The sequence below is a fragment of the Macaca mulatta genome, chromosome 7 (assembly GCF_049350105.2).
Source record: "Macaca mulatta isolate MMU2019108-1 chromosome 7, T2T-MMU8v2.0, whole genome shotgun sequence".
Lineage (NCBI taxonomy): Eukaryota > Metazoa > Chordata > Mammalia > Primates > Cercopithecidae > Macaca > Macaca mulatta.
In genome coordinates, this window is record NC_133412.1 from 45,376,449 (window position 1) to 45,393,171 (window position 16,723).

A 16,723-nucleotide genomic window follows, 5' to 3' on the forward strand; every position below is an offset into this window, starting at 1 on the left:
GGCGAGTAGGGGCGCGCTCTGGGCCTCCCCGAAGCTGCGCAGACGGGGAGTCAGGCTGCGCGGTACAGCCGGGAAGCCAATCCCTGGAGTCCTTTGCCCTGGGGGTCGGAGGCTTGGCGTCCCAGAATGTTCCAATGGCTAAGCCCAGAGCGGACACCAAGGAGGTAACAATGTTGAGGGCGCCCGGCACACCGCGAGGCAACGCCTCCGGACATACCATCCCTGGGCAGGGTCCCTCTAGGGAGCGGGAACGTTTCATATGCATGGGACCCAGCAGATCCGTTCTCCGCTGGACCCATGGCGAAACTGAGGTCCAGAGAGGAAGAGACTGGAGACCCCAGGGCGCGCCAGGGCCCGTGGAACTGCGACAGGGCGGGACAGCGCTGGTGTGGGAGTTTGCCGGCGCCTTTCCCCACCGCGGATTGCACCTTTGGAAGCCGCACTTTTCTTCCCTGTAAAATGGGCATAACCATTACCACCCAGGCAGGAAGTTCCGTGGCTGAGGCCCGACAGAGGAGCCTGGCAAATGCTCCTTCCCACCCTTCCTTCCCAATTCCCCCCCAAAGTGGAAAAACTCCTAGGCGGCTGGGGCCTTCCGGAAGGGACGCCCCATTTGGGCCGGAATCTCTGCGGACTGGAGTCGTAGGCGGATCCGACCCAGAAAGCTCAGTCGCAAAAATCCTCCTGGGCTTCGCGTCCCTTTAGAAGTGGTTTGTTCCCCCCAAAATGTTAATAACCAAACGATTGGTATGGATGTAATTATCAATAATTATACGAATTATTGCTGATTGCGGGGCTCGTAGCTACTTTAATTAGTTTACCAGATTCTAATTAAGTTAAATGAAACATTAATAGGGAAAATATGCTTTAAAAAAAAAACCGGGATTTAAAAAAAGTCTATTTCTCGCCACAATGTTGCCACCTTGCGACAGATTTTAGGCATTACAGCCAACGCCCGAATGCCCAGACTAGGGTGCCTGGGCTTCCAGGGAGAACAAGTGGGGCCTGGAAGTTGGGAGGAGGCAGTTGAGCACAGAATGTCCTCCGGGCTGTTCTCCTGGGGTGTTTGGTTTGGCCTGGTCCCCAGCGGTGCCTACAGGAGGTCTGGCTCTGGAGTCCTAGGTCTGGGATAAGGGACCAGAGCGCACGGAAGCCGGGAGCCCTCTTATTCAGAGGAAACCGGGACCCCTCTTGGGCGCCGCAGTGGGACAGATGATCTCTATCCTCACCTGTCCTGGCAAATCCAGAGTGAGAGACTGAGTAAAGCTGGAGCCACCGTTGGAGACAGCATCAAGTGGTTTTATTTCTCACCCCCATGGGAGAAAGCAATAAGTTCCTTCCCATCTCCATTTCCTCTGCAAATCAGGGTAACCTGTGTGCTAAAGCACCACTTATTAGACCCCTCAGCTCCTGGAACACAGGTGACTCCGTGTTCTAGTGGCACTCTGTTCATGAGGCTAGCAGGGCACTCACCTCCCTTTGTTATTCTTGGTTGTTTAAGTGTCTGTTGCCCTAAGAAAGTAAGTTGACAGCAGGGGTCACACCTTGCTCTTCCTTGCAATCTACAACGCAGGGCCCAGGACTCCACAGGCACACAACACATGTCTAGATGAATGGCTTCCAACTTTGTGGTTCATCTAGGTGCTGAAAATGTCTAAGGGAAGGAATCCCTAGGTGCTTCTGGACAACAGCCACTGAGAAGCAATTAAGCTCATTTGCATAAGTTTAATTAAACAGGTTTACTGCTCAGAAAGAAGATCCTTCATCAATAGGATTAGTTTTGGGAGCAGGTGTCAGGTAAGTGATTGTCAACCTAGAAAAGGAAAACTTTGTTTCTATTCCAACTATGTCCTAAAGAGGATACTCCTTCACTCCGTCATATTTTTCCAGGTCACTGGCACACAGGTCCACCCATTCCTAGCTACCCTGCTCTAAAGTCTTGATCCATTGCAAACATGTGACTCCTGCCTTGAATTCAGAATACCAACAAAAGCAGAGCTGGATCTGCGTGCTCTTTCCATGAATTCTAAACAGCCTCATCTCCTCTCTTCATCCTCAGATGTTTGGCTAAGAGTACAAACTCTGGAGCCAGATTTACTGAGGTCTCAATGCTGCCCTGCCATTGATGAATGACACTGGGCAAGTTGTTGAATCTCTCTGTGCCTCAGCTTCCTCATCTATAACATAGGGAGATGAACAGTACCTACTTCATAGAACTGTTTTCTGTTAATATGTGTAAAGCACTGAGAACAGCTCCTGGCATACGAGAAGTGCTATTGTATAGGTGTTTGCGAAGATTACAATTCCCTCTGAGTTCACTTTTCTGAGACTCAAGCCACGAGTGCTTTTAAAGAGTCCCAGAATGGACCCCAGGCTGTTACCTTCCTCTCCTCCAGAGGCCCAGAAAGGAGGACAAACCAGTGCTTTTTCAAGCCTGGACTATTGAGCTTTCTGGAGACATGTTCATAAGAATCTGCAAGCACGCAGGTTGGAAAGGCATCCTGCAATGCCAATGCATTGACTCTATGTGTCCAAAGAGGCTAAGACTTGCCCAAGTTCCCTCAGCAGGTTAGTGTAGGGTGAGTGCAGAGGAAAGAAAGTCAGCCAGGTCTCTGGATTTTCTGGGACTAGGAACTGCCCGTGCCTTTCAGAATTTCTGTTATGAGACAAGTTTCTTTTCTTTCTTTCTTTTTTTTTTTTTTTTCCCAGGAGAGACGGGGCTTCACCTTGTTGGTCAGGCTGGCCTCGAACCCCTGACCTCGGGATCCTTTCACCTCAGCCTCCCAAAGTGCTAGGATTACAGGCGTGAGCCACCGCGTCCAGACAATTTCTTTTCTTTTCTTTTCTTTTCTTTTCTTTTCTTTTCTTTTCTTTTCTTTTCTTTTCTTTTCTTTTCTTTTCTTTCTTTCTTTCTTTTTTTTTTTTTTTTTTTCTTTTTTTTTTTTTTTTGAGACGGAGTCTGGCTCTGTCTCCCAGTGCAGTGGCCGGATCTCAGCTCACTGCAAGCTCCGCCTCCCGGGTTTACGCCATTCTCCTGCCTCAGCCTCCCGAGTGGCTGGGACTACAGGCGCCCGCCACCTCGCGCGGCTAGTTTCTTGTATTTTTTTTTTTTTTAGTAGAGACGGGGTTTCACCGTGTTAGCCAGGATGGTCTCGATCTCCTGACCTCGTGATCCGCCCGTCTCGGCCTCCCAAAGTGCTGGGATTAGAACAAAGTGAACAGTCCTTTTTGGGCCAAGTCCTTCACTCTTGGATTCTATTTTACTCCCCATAACACCCCCTTCCACATACATAGACTAATAATATTCCAGTCTGATGGATTGTCTGTGCTGAAGGAGAGGGAGTCACACCGACGTTGGTCGTTTTCTTATTTGGCATCCCTAGGGAGACATTTAAAACTACTCACCCAATTGCCCAAGTAGCCTCCAAAGAACGAGGTTATCTCTAGGGGAAGAACAGAAATCCAGTCACCAAAGATTGTCCTCTAACGCCTTACATCGAAGGCCCTGAGCCAAGGAAGAGGCGGAGATGTCCCGCGGTCCCCTATTCTCGGCTGTTACCTGGAAAGGATCATTTCACCTCCACTGAAGAGAAAAGGAATGGGTTCTGAATGGAACGCTGCCCGGCAGCTCCCAGCTTCCGCTGGTAGAGTACCCGCCGCTGTCCCTGGGTGGCTCCGGGGCTTCGCGCCTGACCGTCCTCTTGTGGCGCGCCTGGAGGCTGGGAGCTGTGCGACCGCTCGAGGCAGATCGACTGAGGTCCCAGTGGCCGCAGGGCCCACGAGATGGACTACGTGCATGCTCAAGCACTAGCAAAGCTGATGCACCATTTCTCTGTTGGAAAGATATTTCAGAAAACATTCACTAAGTCGTCGAAGGAAATCTGAATGTGGTTGGACTTTGTTTCCTCCTTATCTTACCACTTAGGACTGTGTTTTTGCAATTCAATTACCTGAGGACTGGGTCCCGATTTTTTCAGGGTCTGTGCCTCTGTAAGTCTTATCAGGCTTTACCTCTCAGTGACTGGGGTAAAATGATGACGGTAAAACAGTAAAACCCACAGGGTGGGGCAGTCTGGAATTTTTAAAACATTATTTTATTTTTCTGCCCTCTCCCCCCCCATTTTCTTTTTTCTTTTCTTTTATTATTTATTTATTTGGTCAGGAATATTTCAATGAAATGTTGGTGAAGCCCTTGACAAATGGTAGATATTCATTAAGTGGTGGCCTTTTTTTTTTTTTTTTTCCCAAAGGATTCGGTCACTCTTGTTGCAAGTTCCTCATACGTTTGTCGTTGCACTAGGTCCTGTTATGTTTCGGAGCTGAAATGGATCAACTCTGGCAAGACGAAATTTCCTTAAGTGTAAGGTACTGCAATACTCAGGATTGTGCAGAGGGAAGCAGAGACAAGATAGGAAAGATCGCAAACTGGGGCCGGAGAGCCAGATGCAAAATGCACCGCAGAGATGAGTCTGCCTACGCCCCACCTCCTTCTATTCCGTCTCCTAGGACTACTGCATTTTATTTGTGTTAAACAAAAGATATAGCCTGTAGATGAAAGATGTTTTCAGTGGTAAACCGTGCACCGGCGTATAAACGTGGTGTAAAACAAACAAACAAAAACAAACCTGGGGCGAAAAATATGGAACGCTTCACGAATTTGCGTGTCATCCTTGCGCAGGGGCCATGCTAATCTTCTCTGTATCGTTCCAATTTTAGTATATGTGCTGCCGAAGCGAGCACGGTGTTGCTAACTTGCCAGAAGATATATAAAGGCAAGAAATAGAAATACTTTACACTTACGGCAAGTATGTCATGGTCCATTTTAAAACATAATTTTAAAATTACAAACTACCCAAGAAATTATTACTTTCTGCATCAATATTTTGTACTAATATCTTTATGTTTATAGCCAAATTAATTCTAATTATCTCTCTAACATTCTTGCATCGTATATGCAAATATGAAGGACTCATGGGAAATAGGCCCTCTTCCCGCCCGACCTTTGCGCGCTCCCGGCGGACGGTCACGCTCCGTCACGTGGTGCGTGCTGTCTGCGCGTCTTTCTGCGGGGGCAGAGGAGGCGCGGAGGGATCAGAACCGGGTTTTTAGTCGAACGCTGCGCGGGGGTGATGCAACACCGACCCTCGAAACTACCGAGCAGCGTCTGCGCGGCGCGAATTCATTTTTGGAGCCAGGGGCCATGGTGCCCATGGGGTCCGCACGGGTGTTGGAGACCCCGTGGGCACCATGTTGTTGTTCGACTCGGGACCCCGAAGAGGTTGCGAGTCGCTGCTTGGACCCTTCCCTGCGCCGGGACCCGAGAGGCGTGACCCTAGCAAGGCCTGGGGCCACCCACTGGGGGCCGGAAGGGGCCGACAGGGGCTGCGGCGCGGGTTCGTGGGGAGGGTGGGCCAGGGCGCGCCTTCATTTTCCCCTGGGCTTCTCTGGACTCGCTCCCTGCATTCGGAGCCAAGGGGATGAGGGTGTCTGCTTTGGGACCCAAACTTCCAGTAGTGATGGAAGTCTGGGAAGGGTCACCACCGTTTGAGCCAACATTTAGAAAGAGCCAGGCGCTTAACTTAATTGGTGTCATTTCCTCCGTTTTCCGGTTTAGCAAACAGGCTCTGGGAGGTTAAACCATCTGCCCCAGTGATCCTGCCACTGGTTAAAGTAGTTGGGATTTGGATGCGAGTCTGATTTCAAAGACTGATTTTTTTTTTTTTTCTTTTTAAAAACACAGTTTGGAAAAGATTTGAGACAAGTGCAGCCTCCACTTTCCGTGTGAGACTTACTCCAGAAGCCCTGAGCAGCTCAGACTTTCCTTCCTACTTCCATTCCTTCAACAAATCAATTGAACACCTTTGGTGTCAGCACCGGGGCTTCAAGGGTGCATGAGTGGTCAGGGTTGCTGTGGTCATGGAGCTCGGTTCCAGCAAGGGAGCCAGGCAGACACAGAGCCCTCTGGATGCTGAGACGTGCTATGAAAGTGTGGCATAGAAAGTGCCCGGTTGATGATGGCCACTTCATTGGGGGACAAGAGAGAAGGTGACATTGGAGCTGTCATTGATGATAACTGCAGCAGCGCTGGGAGGACGGGGACCGAGATCCAGGCAGAGGACCTTGCAGCCACCTGAGTTAGTGTCACCCATCTGGGCCAGCCCTTCAGGGGAGGCCACTGTGGTGGTAGTTGCTGCTCCCAGCAGTGCTGTGGCTCGGGGGGCCGCTGCCAGGGAGTTCCGCCTTTAGGGCCTTGAGTTCTCCCCACTCGCTACCCCTCTTCAGTGAAATGAAAGTCATTTGACTAGCTTCTCATCTGACCTTATTAAACAAGAAGTAGGCAAACGCAAACCTCAGAATGCTAATATGGCGTTTATTGAGTGAAAAGAGCTAATTTGGACAATGATGTTTCCCCCAGATTTACAAAAAGGAATTGCAAATAACCAAAAAGCATATTAACATTGATGGCAGATGATGCTAATCTTCAATTAGCATCCACATTTTTATTCAGTTATTTAGAACAGGTAGGTCTGGTGGTTTCATAAATGCCTTGTTGTGGAAACTAGCATGAGATAGACCTAGTTATTAGTTCAGAATTTCTGGCTACATGAGCATGTGTTACTTTGAGCCAGAGGTAGATTTTTTTTTTGTTGTTTGTTTTTTTTTGAGATGGAGTCACTCAGGCTGAAGTGCAATGGTGCAGTCTCAGCTCACTGCAACCTCTGCCTCCTGGGTTCAAGCAATTCTGCCTCAGCTACCATGCCAGGCTAATTTTTGTATTTTTAGTAGAGATGGGGTTTCACCATGTTAGCCAGGCTGGTCTTGAACTCCTGACCTCAGGTGATCCACCTGCCTTGGCTTCCCAAAGTGCTGGGATTACAGGCGTGAGCCACCATGCCTGGACTTTTTTTTTTTTTGAGATGGAGTCTCATTCTGTCACCCAAGCTGTACTGCAGTGGTGCGATCTTGGCTCACTGCAACTTCTGCCTCCTGAGTTCGAGAGATTCTCCTGCCTCAGCCTCCCAAGTAGCTGCGACTACAGGCTCACTTGTTAAAATTAGACTATGCTGGGCAAATTTTTATTTTTATTTTTATTTATGTTATTTATTTATTTATTTTTGAGACAGAGTCTCAGTCTCTTCCCCAGGCTGGAGTGTAGTGGGTTCATCTTGGCTCACTGCAAACCCCTCCCCCCGGGTTCAGGCGATTCCCCTGCCTCGCCTCCTGAGTAGCTGGAACTACAGGCGTGTGCCATCGCCCACAGTTAATGTCTGTATTTTCAGTAGAGACAGAGTTTCGCCATGTTGGCTAGGCTGGTCTGAAACTCCTGACCTCAAGTGGTCTGCGTGCCTCAGCCTTCCAAAGTGCTGGGATTAAAGGTGTGAGCCACAGCGCCCTGCCAATTTTTCGTTTGTCTGTTTTTTCTTGTCGAGCAATTTTGCAGAGGAGAAAGATCTGAGTTAGTTCTCATTCCACCTGAAACTGTTTGTGACCTTGGCCTGCTCCCTGTACCTCTCTGTCTCTGGTTCTGTTTTATCTTCTGCAAAGTGAGGAAACTACCCTAGAGATGATCCTTGACATTTTTCAGCATTGAAATGCTGTCATTCTTGCAACTGGATAACTGAAGGATGTTTTTGGATAATTATAATTTTCTGATATTCTGCATTCTCCAAGTACCATGAAAAAAATAATAATTAGCAAGATGTAAAAATTCAAGAGGGTTTGTGTTTTCTCTTTTAGAAGGGTGAAGCAAGCTGGTCATCCTGGAGCCATGGAGGGCCCCAGGAACAGACCACAGGGGCGGCCTAGGACCTGCTGAACCGTATCACAACATGCTTCTAAGCTCCAAAGGCCAGTGCAGAGGAAGCGGGAGGCGGGTGAAGGGGAGGGGATACACTGGATGTAGCATGGAGGTGGAGAGGAGGCAGCACGGAGGGGCTTAGGGAGGGGAGAGCCGAGTGCACCATGACTTCGTGGGAAGTCCCAAGCCCCCACAGACCTTGAGGGAATAGGCATTGCAGGCAAGGAGAGTGTAGGTGCCAGAGAGGACTGGACTGGTGGGCAGGCTCCTGCCGCCTTCAGAATTGCTGGCTTCTCTTCACTCTGCAGGCCTGAAAAGAACTGAGTCCTGGCAATCTTCCCTGAATGTTCTGGACTACAGAACCCCAAGAGATGAGGAGTGGTCCCCCTATCCTGTCTGAGGTGGTACTTCCCACTACCCTGAGTAGGAGAGGGCAGAGCCAAGTTTATTTTGAGTAATTAAGAAATGGGCTGTTTCATATGGAAAAAATGTCAGTGAAGACATGAACTTTAGGATTCTCTAAAATTATGTAGTGTTTCCTTTACAGACATAGAGCATTGCGTGTTTTCGTGTATCATTTTATTTGAAGCAGGAAGGGCTGGGGACTCCCATCAGCCCCACCGGAGGGAGGGAGGAAGGAGCGGGGATGTGGAGAGAGGCCCCTGTGGCTTTGTTGATGTGCAGGCCTGGGAGGAATGGCATTAGTGGTTTCAGGAGGTGTTGCCCTGGAATTGTAGCAAGGGGACAATGCGCTGTTCACATGCCTGACCCTGAAGCTCCAAAGGCCCCAGACACAGAGCATGGCCAGAGCGGGGTTGGAGGGGGCCTGAGGGTGGGGGAGGACCCACTCCCCCAGGCTGCCAGAAATTCCTTTGAGCTCCTCATGCTCTGAGTCAAGCCTTGTTCTTATAACATCTCTTTTGAAGTGCACTCTGCCACCTAATTCACCTCAATGGGAATGAGTTTTTCCAAAGTTAGGCTGAAGGAGGGTGGAGTAGGCAAATTGGTTTGTGTGCCCACAGCTCAGAGGGTGGCCTGGAGGAAGAGGCAGGGTCAGCTGCGGCCAGCTGACCTCTCAGAGGGAGTTTCTTTCAAGCCTTCTCAGCCTGGTGTGCCCAGAGCTCTTGCTCTGCTGGTGTGGCCCCTGGTGTGTTGAGATCAGTTCTAATCCATCCCAGATGCTAGGCCTCAGTGGAGCCCTCTGGTCCCGCCTGTCCCCCTGCACAGCCCAGGTTGCCCCTTTTACTCTCCCCCAGATCTCATATTTGTGCCCAGAATGTCTTAAAAGATGTTTCCTCACCTGTGGGATGGTGATTGTGCTGCCTGCTTTGCGGGGTCATTTCAAGGTTAAACGCAGGATTGGGTGTGAAAGGCCCTAGCGTGTTGGATGAGCTGATTGATGCCAAGTGTTTACAATAGTCCTGGGCTATTCTAATGCTCAATACATAACCACTTCCTTACCCTTCTTCTTTCCTTTATCTTGCAACTATCTGCATGAAATAAACTTTCTTTAAGGTAAAAGTCTCAGGGTAGAGAGGAGTCCCTAAGTTTTGCTCCTTTTAGCCACGACAGGGAGTATTTTCGCCCAGATGTCTTTAATCCTTTAGATTTGAGTTACCAAAGGCCCTGGTTGAGATGCAGTTATGCTTTGAGACAGGACACTACATAGACTCAGTAATACCTGTTTACTTAGCTTAGTACGATTCCTTGCCCTTTAAGACCAGCACAGAGTCTTCTGGCGTCCTATTTCATGTGAGTATCTCTGAGACATAAGGATGGGGGCGCGGGGGTGGTGCTGGTTATTATTCCTCTTTTACTGATAGGGAAAGCCTAGAGAGGTTAGGTGACCTATCTAAGGACACAGCTAGTTAGTGACAGTCCTGGAATTTGCTCTCGGATCGCTCTGACTCCAAGGGCTCACTTTACAACAAGATGTAATATGGGAGTACAGTTTGAGGGGTTCTGGGGTGCTCTCTCCAAATAATCTCTTACTCTTGCCTTAAATCCTGCCACTGATGCATTGTTATTTTGAGCTGTTGCTCTATCGAGGGTTCACTGTGATTTATTTCATCAAGACCTTTTTCTCTGGCAGTCCCAGGATGGCCTAAGGGCATAAGGTTCTTAGGTTTAGGGTGTGGAGGACGTGCTCAGAAAGAAGGTTCAAAAAGAGGAATTGCCAAGTCTGAGCCCGGGGTCTGCCGCTTCTCTCTAGCTCTCGGTTTCCCTATGTGGGTTTGCAAGGATGGGAGGAAAAGTGTCACACCTCCTCCAAATCCTGGCTGCCCTGGAGTCCAGACATCGCTCCCTACCAAGGCTGCAGTGACTATAGCAGTGGTACGGGGGAAAACTGCAATGACTTTCAGCCAAGAAGGTCCGTATTTATGTCTCATCAACTGTGACTAGCTGGGTCACCAGTCTCTTCCAGTTGCTGATTCTGTTTTCTCATCTCTAAAATGGAAGTGATGATTTTTCTACTTACCATACAGGGTAGTGAGGCTCCATGAGAAATGCCACTGTCAATTGCTATACAACAAAAGACAGGAATATCTAGTATTGTGAGACACCCAATGGAGCCTCAGGTGGCTCAGCATTCCCCTTACCTGGTGAGTGAGGCATTTGTGCCTTAGGAACAGACCTACAAAATCAGAGCACCAAGATGAACCATCACATTGTATTAATATTTTCACACCACTTAGCTCTCATTAAAATGTACTTTGCTGAATTTAATATGTGATTTCAAATGACACAACATATTAAGTGCTTAATATACTAGAAATTATGAAACTATTATAGTCGATGCCATATGAAATAATTACACTGAATTAAACTTTAGCAGCCAAGTGAAGGAAAGACTTCAACTCAAAATGTCTTAAAGAAGCTTTAGCTGCCACTGTAATCGCCAAAATAAATGTCCAGAAATTAGGATCTTTAAATAAAAACTGGAACTTAATCTGTACTTACACCGGGAAGCTCTTCTGGGCTTTGGTGATATGGAGCATTGTTCCCTTGGGGAGGTGACAGGCCCTGGGACCCACCGCAGGCCAGGGTGTTGGAGTCGGGGCTTCAGTGGGCTCGCTCCATGGGCCTGGCTGGGGGTTGGCTCAAACGGCCTGGAGTAAAGCCTTCTGCCGAAGTGACAGATTAGTCTTTGCTCCAGATTAGCGTACTGACAAGTTAAAAACAAACCCACCTTATGGAACATCTATTGAGTGCTTCCTTTGTGCCAGCCATTTTATATGCAGTTCCTCATTTGATCCTCACAATACATCTGTTTTAAGAGCCACTGTTTTTCAGATGAGGAAACAGGCTCAGAAAGATTAAGTGGATCATCCAGGGCCTTAAATCAGAATCCGTAGTGTTCGCCCCTGCATCACATTGCCTTCCTCTAAACTCTTCAACCTCCTCATTAGTGTGTGTGTATGTGTGTGTGTGTATGCATGCATGTATGTACTACTCCCTATTTTAATAATGATTCAGTGACTGATACGATTTGGCTATGTCTCCACCCAAAATCTCATCTTGAATTATAATCCCCATAATTCTCATGTGGCAAGAGAGAGACCAGGTCGAGGTAATTGAATCATGGGGGCAGTTTCCCCCATGCTGTTCTTGTGATAGTGAGTTCTCATGAGATCTGATGGTTTTATAAATGTTTAGTAGTTTCTCCTGCATTCATTCTCCTTCCTGCCACCTTGGGAAGAAGGTGCTTGCTTCCTCTTTGCCTTCCGCCATGATCGTAAGTTTCCTGAGGCCTCACAGCCATGCAGAACTGTGAGTCAATTAGACCTCTTTATGAATTTCCCAATCTCAGGCAGTTCTTTGTAGCAATGTGAAAATGGACTAACACAGTAACCAAACACATTAGCTTGCTATATGACAGTGACATGACCTATATCTTTATCACATTCCAGTCATGGAGACTAGGGACCATGGCTTGAGAATTTCACCTTGAACTCTCTTGATACACTCAGCCTGACTAACTTACACAGGAAGTGCTCTATGGATACTTGCTGTTAATTCAATTCAAGAAGAACTAATTCATTACCTCCTCAGTATCCTGACATATACCTTTGTGTGCTTGGTTAAACAAGATATCCTCTTATAAAGAGCAAGGATGCTTTCTCTCATAGGGGATACCAGTGTCTTAGCTACTTAAGGTGCTATGTCCCGATTACTTATATCACATGAAAATACCCAATGGGCTGTTTGAAAAATATAAATTTTGTGTGGACATTTAAATGTATTATTTACTGACCAGCAAAAATGATTTTCATGGAGACAGGAAAATTTGGCTCAACCAAACACATGTTTGTAATGAACTGAAAACATCTATTTCTCATAACTATCAGGATTAGGCTGTCTTGTATCATAGAAAAGCAAATAACAGTGACTTTAAGATGATAGAGGTTTATTTCTCTTTCACATGAAACAAGTTGTCTTTTAAGGACTTGTCTGGTGGCTCCATTGTGGCAGACAGCCGGGCTTTTTTATCCTTTAGGGCCATAATTCATGGTCCAAGATGCTTACTGGAGCTCCAAGTTCCAGGCAGGAAAGGCAAGGGGGGCCGTTACTACCCCGAGTGAAATCCATAACTCAGCATACCACCTAGCACTCAGGAGCACTCAGTACATGGTACTCTTGGCTGTTGCCCATTTTCCATTCCACACAGCAACAAGAAGGGGGAAGGGAAGTCATATTTACTAATACCATACGGGGTTCTCAGGACCATGCTGGACATTTACACATGATTGCATTCAATTTTCATAATCCAGTGAGGGTGGTGTAGCAGCAGGTTAAGTAGGAAGTGAGGCTCTATCCACATGTGGAGGTAGGAAATTGGAGGGAAAGGGTGGAATGTCTCCATAAGAAGTCCAAGGGCTTTCAAGAAGGAAGTGATGAAGCCTCCAACACTTGCTCTCTGAGATTCAAGCTAATACACATTTTCAGTGTGGATCAAATGGTTCTAAGGTGCAGTGGCAGGAAAGTGTTAATTATGCCCTTAAAATAAAATTGCTGTGAGCATAGAAAGTGAAGAGATTAAAATTTTAATAAGACATTAGAAAAGCTAGCAAAAGACATGAACAGGTATGTCACAAATTAGGAGCTCCAAATGGTGAATGTGAAAGTGTACTCAACATCTTTAATCATCAGGGAAATACAAAACCACCTCACAATTAACACTGAGAAGTGTGATAATGCTGTTAACTAAAAACTCAATATATAAATTTGGAAAGGAGAGCTTTGTTTCTTATAAAGGGTTATAGCCAGCAAGGTGGCCATTCTGACAGGCTGGGAAGTGTTAGCCTTGGTCGAAGCCCAGAAACACACACTCCGAGGGAGAGAGGGAAGGGTAAGACAGGAATTTAAGTTGAATGGTTGGCCAAGCGTAGGTGTGCAACAGGATACAGGAGGAGCTATGAATATTCATGTAAGTGGTCCTAATCCTTGCATACTTGAATAAATATGCACATTACATATGACCCATGTTCTCTTTGCAATGGAGACTTTTAAGTGTAACATTTAAATGTAGTACAGTTAGGCTTTATATGTCAAAAGGCCTTTTCAGGACACAAAGGCACTCAAGTGTGCAGCCTCTGTAAACCAGCCAGACCAGTCCATGGTTGGTGGTCTTCTCATCAGGAGAAAGTTAACTGAAATAACTCTTGTCCAATCAGAGCTGTAGTTATGCAGCTTGTGGAACAGGGGGTCAGTTAGGTAGCATCTGGCGGTGGATTGAGTTGCAGCTTATTTTAATATTGTTTATTTCAAGGACAGTGCTTGTTTAGCTGCTAGAGAAGAAGAAAAACCTTGTGGCAGTTAGAACAGAGTTTATTTTTTAAGTGCAGGGGAGCATAGTGACTTAACCCTAGCATTGCATGGCCTTAGGTGTTGTATATAGTTTGATATAAAGAGTCCATTCTATCAGTCTTGTGATCTCTATTTTAACATTAAAGCTGATCAGTTGGGCCGGATGCAGTGGCTCACACCTGTAATCCCAGCACTTTGAGAGGCGGAGGTGAGAGGATTGCTTGAGCCCAGGACTTGGAGACTGCAGGGAGTTATGGTCATGCAACTTCACTCCAGCCTGGGTGACAGAGCGAGACACTGTCTCTAAAAAATAAATAAATAAATACAATGCTGCTCGGTTGTTGTGTCCAAATTGCGATCTGACCTCCTGTCTCGTCAAGGCCAGGAACTCAGTTTTTAAGTACTGCTGGCCAAGAGTAGGGGGTCCATTCAGTCAGTTGCAGGGCTTAGAATTTTATTTTTAGTTTACAATGCCAAGTGCTGAGGAGGAAGTAGAGCAACCAAGATATGAGAATATATGGCTGGGGCGTGGGGAAATTGGTACGCCCACTTTGGAAAATTGCATAGCTCCTAAAATTGAAGATAAGTATACCTTATGACTCAGTTGTTCCTTTCCAGTTACATACCCTAGAGAAACTCGTGCACATGAGCACAAGTTACAGGTAAAAGAATGTTCAAGTTAGCATTGTCTGTAATGGTCCCAAACTGGAAACAACTCAAGTGCCCATCAACAGGAAAATGGATAACTACACTGTGGTATATTCATGAAATAGAATATTATGCAGTCATGAAAACGAATCAACTACAGTTATTAGGTTGGTGCAAAAGAAACTGTGTTTTTTGCCATTGAGAGTAATGGCAAAAACCGCAATTACTTTTGCACCAACCAATACCTCCAGTGTTAGGGGCTGAATTATATCCCCCACTCCTACCTCCAAATTTGTATGTTGAAATCCCAGCCCCTAGTACTGCAAAGTGTGACCATATTGGAGATTGGGTCTTTAAAGGGGTAATTAAATTAAAATGAGGTTATTGGATGGACCCTAATCCAATATGGCTGATGTCCTTATTAGAAGAGGAAATCTGGACACAGACATGCACAGAGAAAAGACCATGTAAAGATACAGAGAAAGGGTAGCTGTCGCCAAGCCAAGGAGAGGACCTGAGAGGAAACCAACCCTGCCAACACCTTGATCTTGGGCGTCTAGCTTCCAGAACAGTGAGAGAATTAATTTCTGTTGTTTAAGCCACCCAGTCTGTTGAACTTTGTTAGGCCCCACCAACCCTCCAGCAGACTAACACACCAGCAATGTCGACAGGTCTTGTAAACATGATACCGAGTGGAAGAAGAAAGGCACTAATAATAGATACAGAAATATACCATTTATTTAAAGTTCAAAATTAGGCAAGACCAAACTATTGTTTAAGGAAGTGTATACAAATGGTAAAACGATGAAATCAAGGAAGCTACCAAAAATAAGAAAATGGGAGGCAACACATAAAGGCTTCTGGGAGTGGTGGCAATATCCTGTTTCTTCACTTGGGTGCTGGTTACTCGGGTGTTCTCCCTAGAGTTGTGCACTGAAGTGAACCTTTATGTGTTGTAGATGTTGCAGTATTTATAATAAAATGCTTTAAAAGGAAGACAGAAGCAGGTAGGGGAAGAGAAGAAGCAGAGAGAGAAGGAACGAGGAGGGGGAAAAGGAGGGAAAGGAGGAAGGATGAGAAAGGGGAGGGGAAGAAATAAAGAAATCAGTGGGCTGGCCCCATACCAAGTGGGGTGTTCTAAGAGGTGTGAGACCATAGCTGTCAGTTAAAGGTGAGTCCAAAGCTCAGGTGCTGCCTCTGAGTGTGAACCTAAGCCCAGAATCTCTCCATTAGAAAAGGGCTTAGATACTTTGTAACCTTGGGAAAACCAGAGTATTTTTCTGAGATTTGTTTCTTCATCTTTAGACTGGGGAAGACAAATGCCTCTCAATTAATGTTGTAAGGTTCTTCCTTTTACTAATTCAGGTCTCTGCTCTGATGTCACCTCCTCCAGGAAGCCTTCCCTAATGATCTTTTGAAAATAGCACCTCTTGGCTGAGTGAAGTGGGCATGCACCTGTGGTCCCAGCTACTTGGGAGGCTGAGGCAGGAGAATCTCCTGAGCCCAGGAGGCTGGGGCTGCTATGAGTCATGATTGCACCACTGCATTCCAGCCTTGGCAGCAGAGCAAAACCCTGTCAAAAAAAAAAGGGAAAAATAGCACTTTGATGTGGCTTGGCTCTGTGTCCTCACCCAAATCTCATCTCAAATTGTAATCCCCACATGTTGTGGGAGGGGCCTGATGGGAGGTGATTGGATCATGGTCGGACATCCCCCTTGTTATTCTCCTAATAGTGAGTCAGTTCTCATGAGATCTGGTTGTTTGAGAGTGTGTGGCACTTCCCCCTTTGCTCTCGCTCTCTCTGCTGCTCTGCCATGGTCAGATGTGCTTGCTTCTGCTTCACCTTCCAGGATTGTAAGTTTCCTGAGGCCTTCTAGTCATGCTTCCTGTTAAGCCTACAGAACTGTGAGTCAGTAGAACTTTTTTTCTTCATAAATTACCCAGTTTCAGATAGTTTTTTTTTTTTTTTTTTTTTTGAGACAGAGTTTCCCTCTGTCGCCCAAGCTGGAGTGCAGTGATGCAATCTTGGCTCACTGCAACCTCCGCCTCCTGGATTCAAGTGATTCTTCTGCCTCAGCCTCCTGAGTAGCTGGGATTACAGGTGCCCACCACCATGCCTGGCTAATTTTTGTATTTTTAGTAGAGATGGGGTTTCACCATGTTGGCCAGGCTGGTCTTGATCTCCTGACCTCAAGTGATCCACCCACCTCAGCCTCCCAAAGTGCTAAGATTACAGGCATGAGCCACCATGACTGGCCTCAGGTAGTTCTTTACAGCATTGTGAAATGGACTAATGTACCTCCTTTCATTCTTTTTCCATTTATTTTTCTTTACAGTACTTAATACTATTGATTAGTATTTATCTCTGAAATTATGTCAAATATTTGTTTGTGCATGAGGAGCAGGATTTTTGTTTTGCTCCCCACTGTATTCCTACTGCCTGAAACAGTATCTGATACATAGTAGATG

General features: G+C 46.5%; 1 non-coding gene across 1 annotated transcript; it reads right to left on the reverse strand.

The window, feature by feature from the left end:
* Window positions 1–4,633: 4,633 nt before the first annotated feature.
* Window positions 4,634–4,740, reverse strand: LOC114680082 (U6 spliceosomal RNA). The gene has a single exon (XR_003732148.1). It is a non-coding gene; the product is annotated as a U6 spliceosomal RNA (small nuclear RNA).
* Window positions 4,741–16,723: the final 11,983 nt, after the last annotated feature.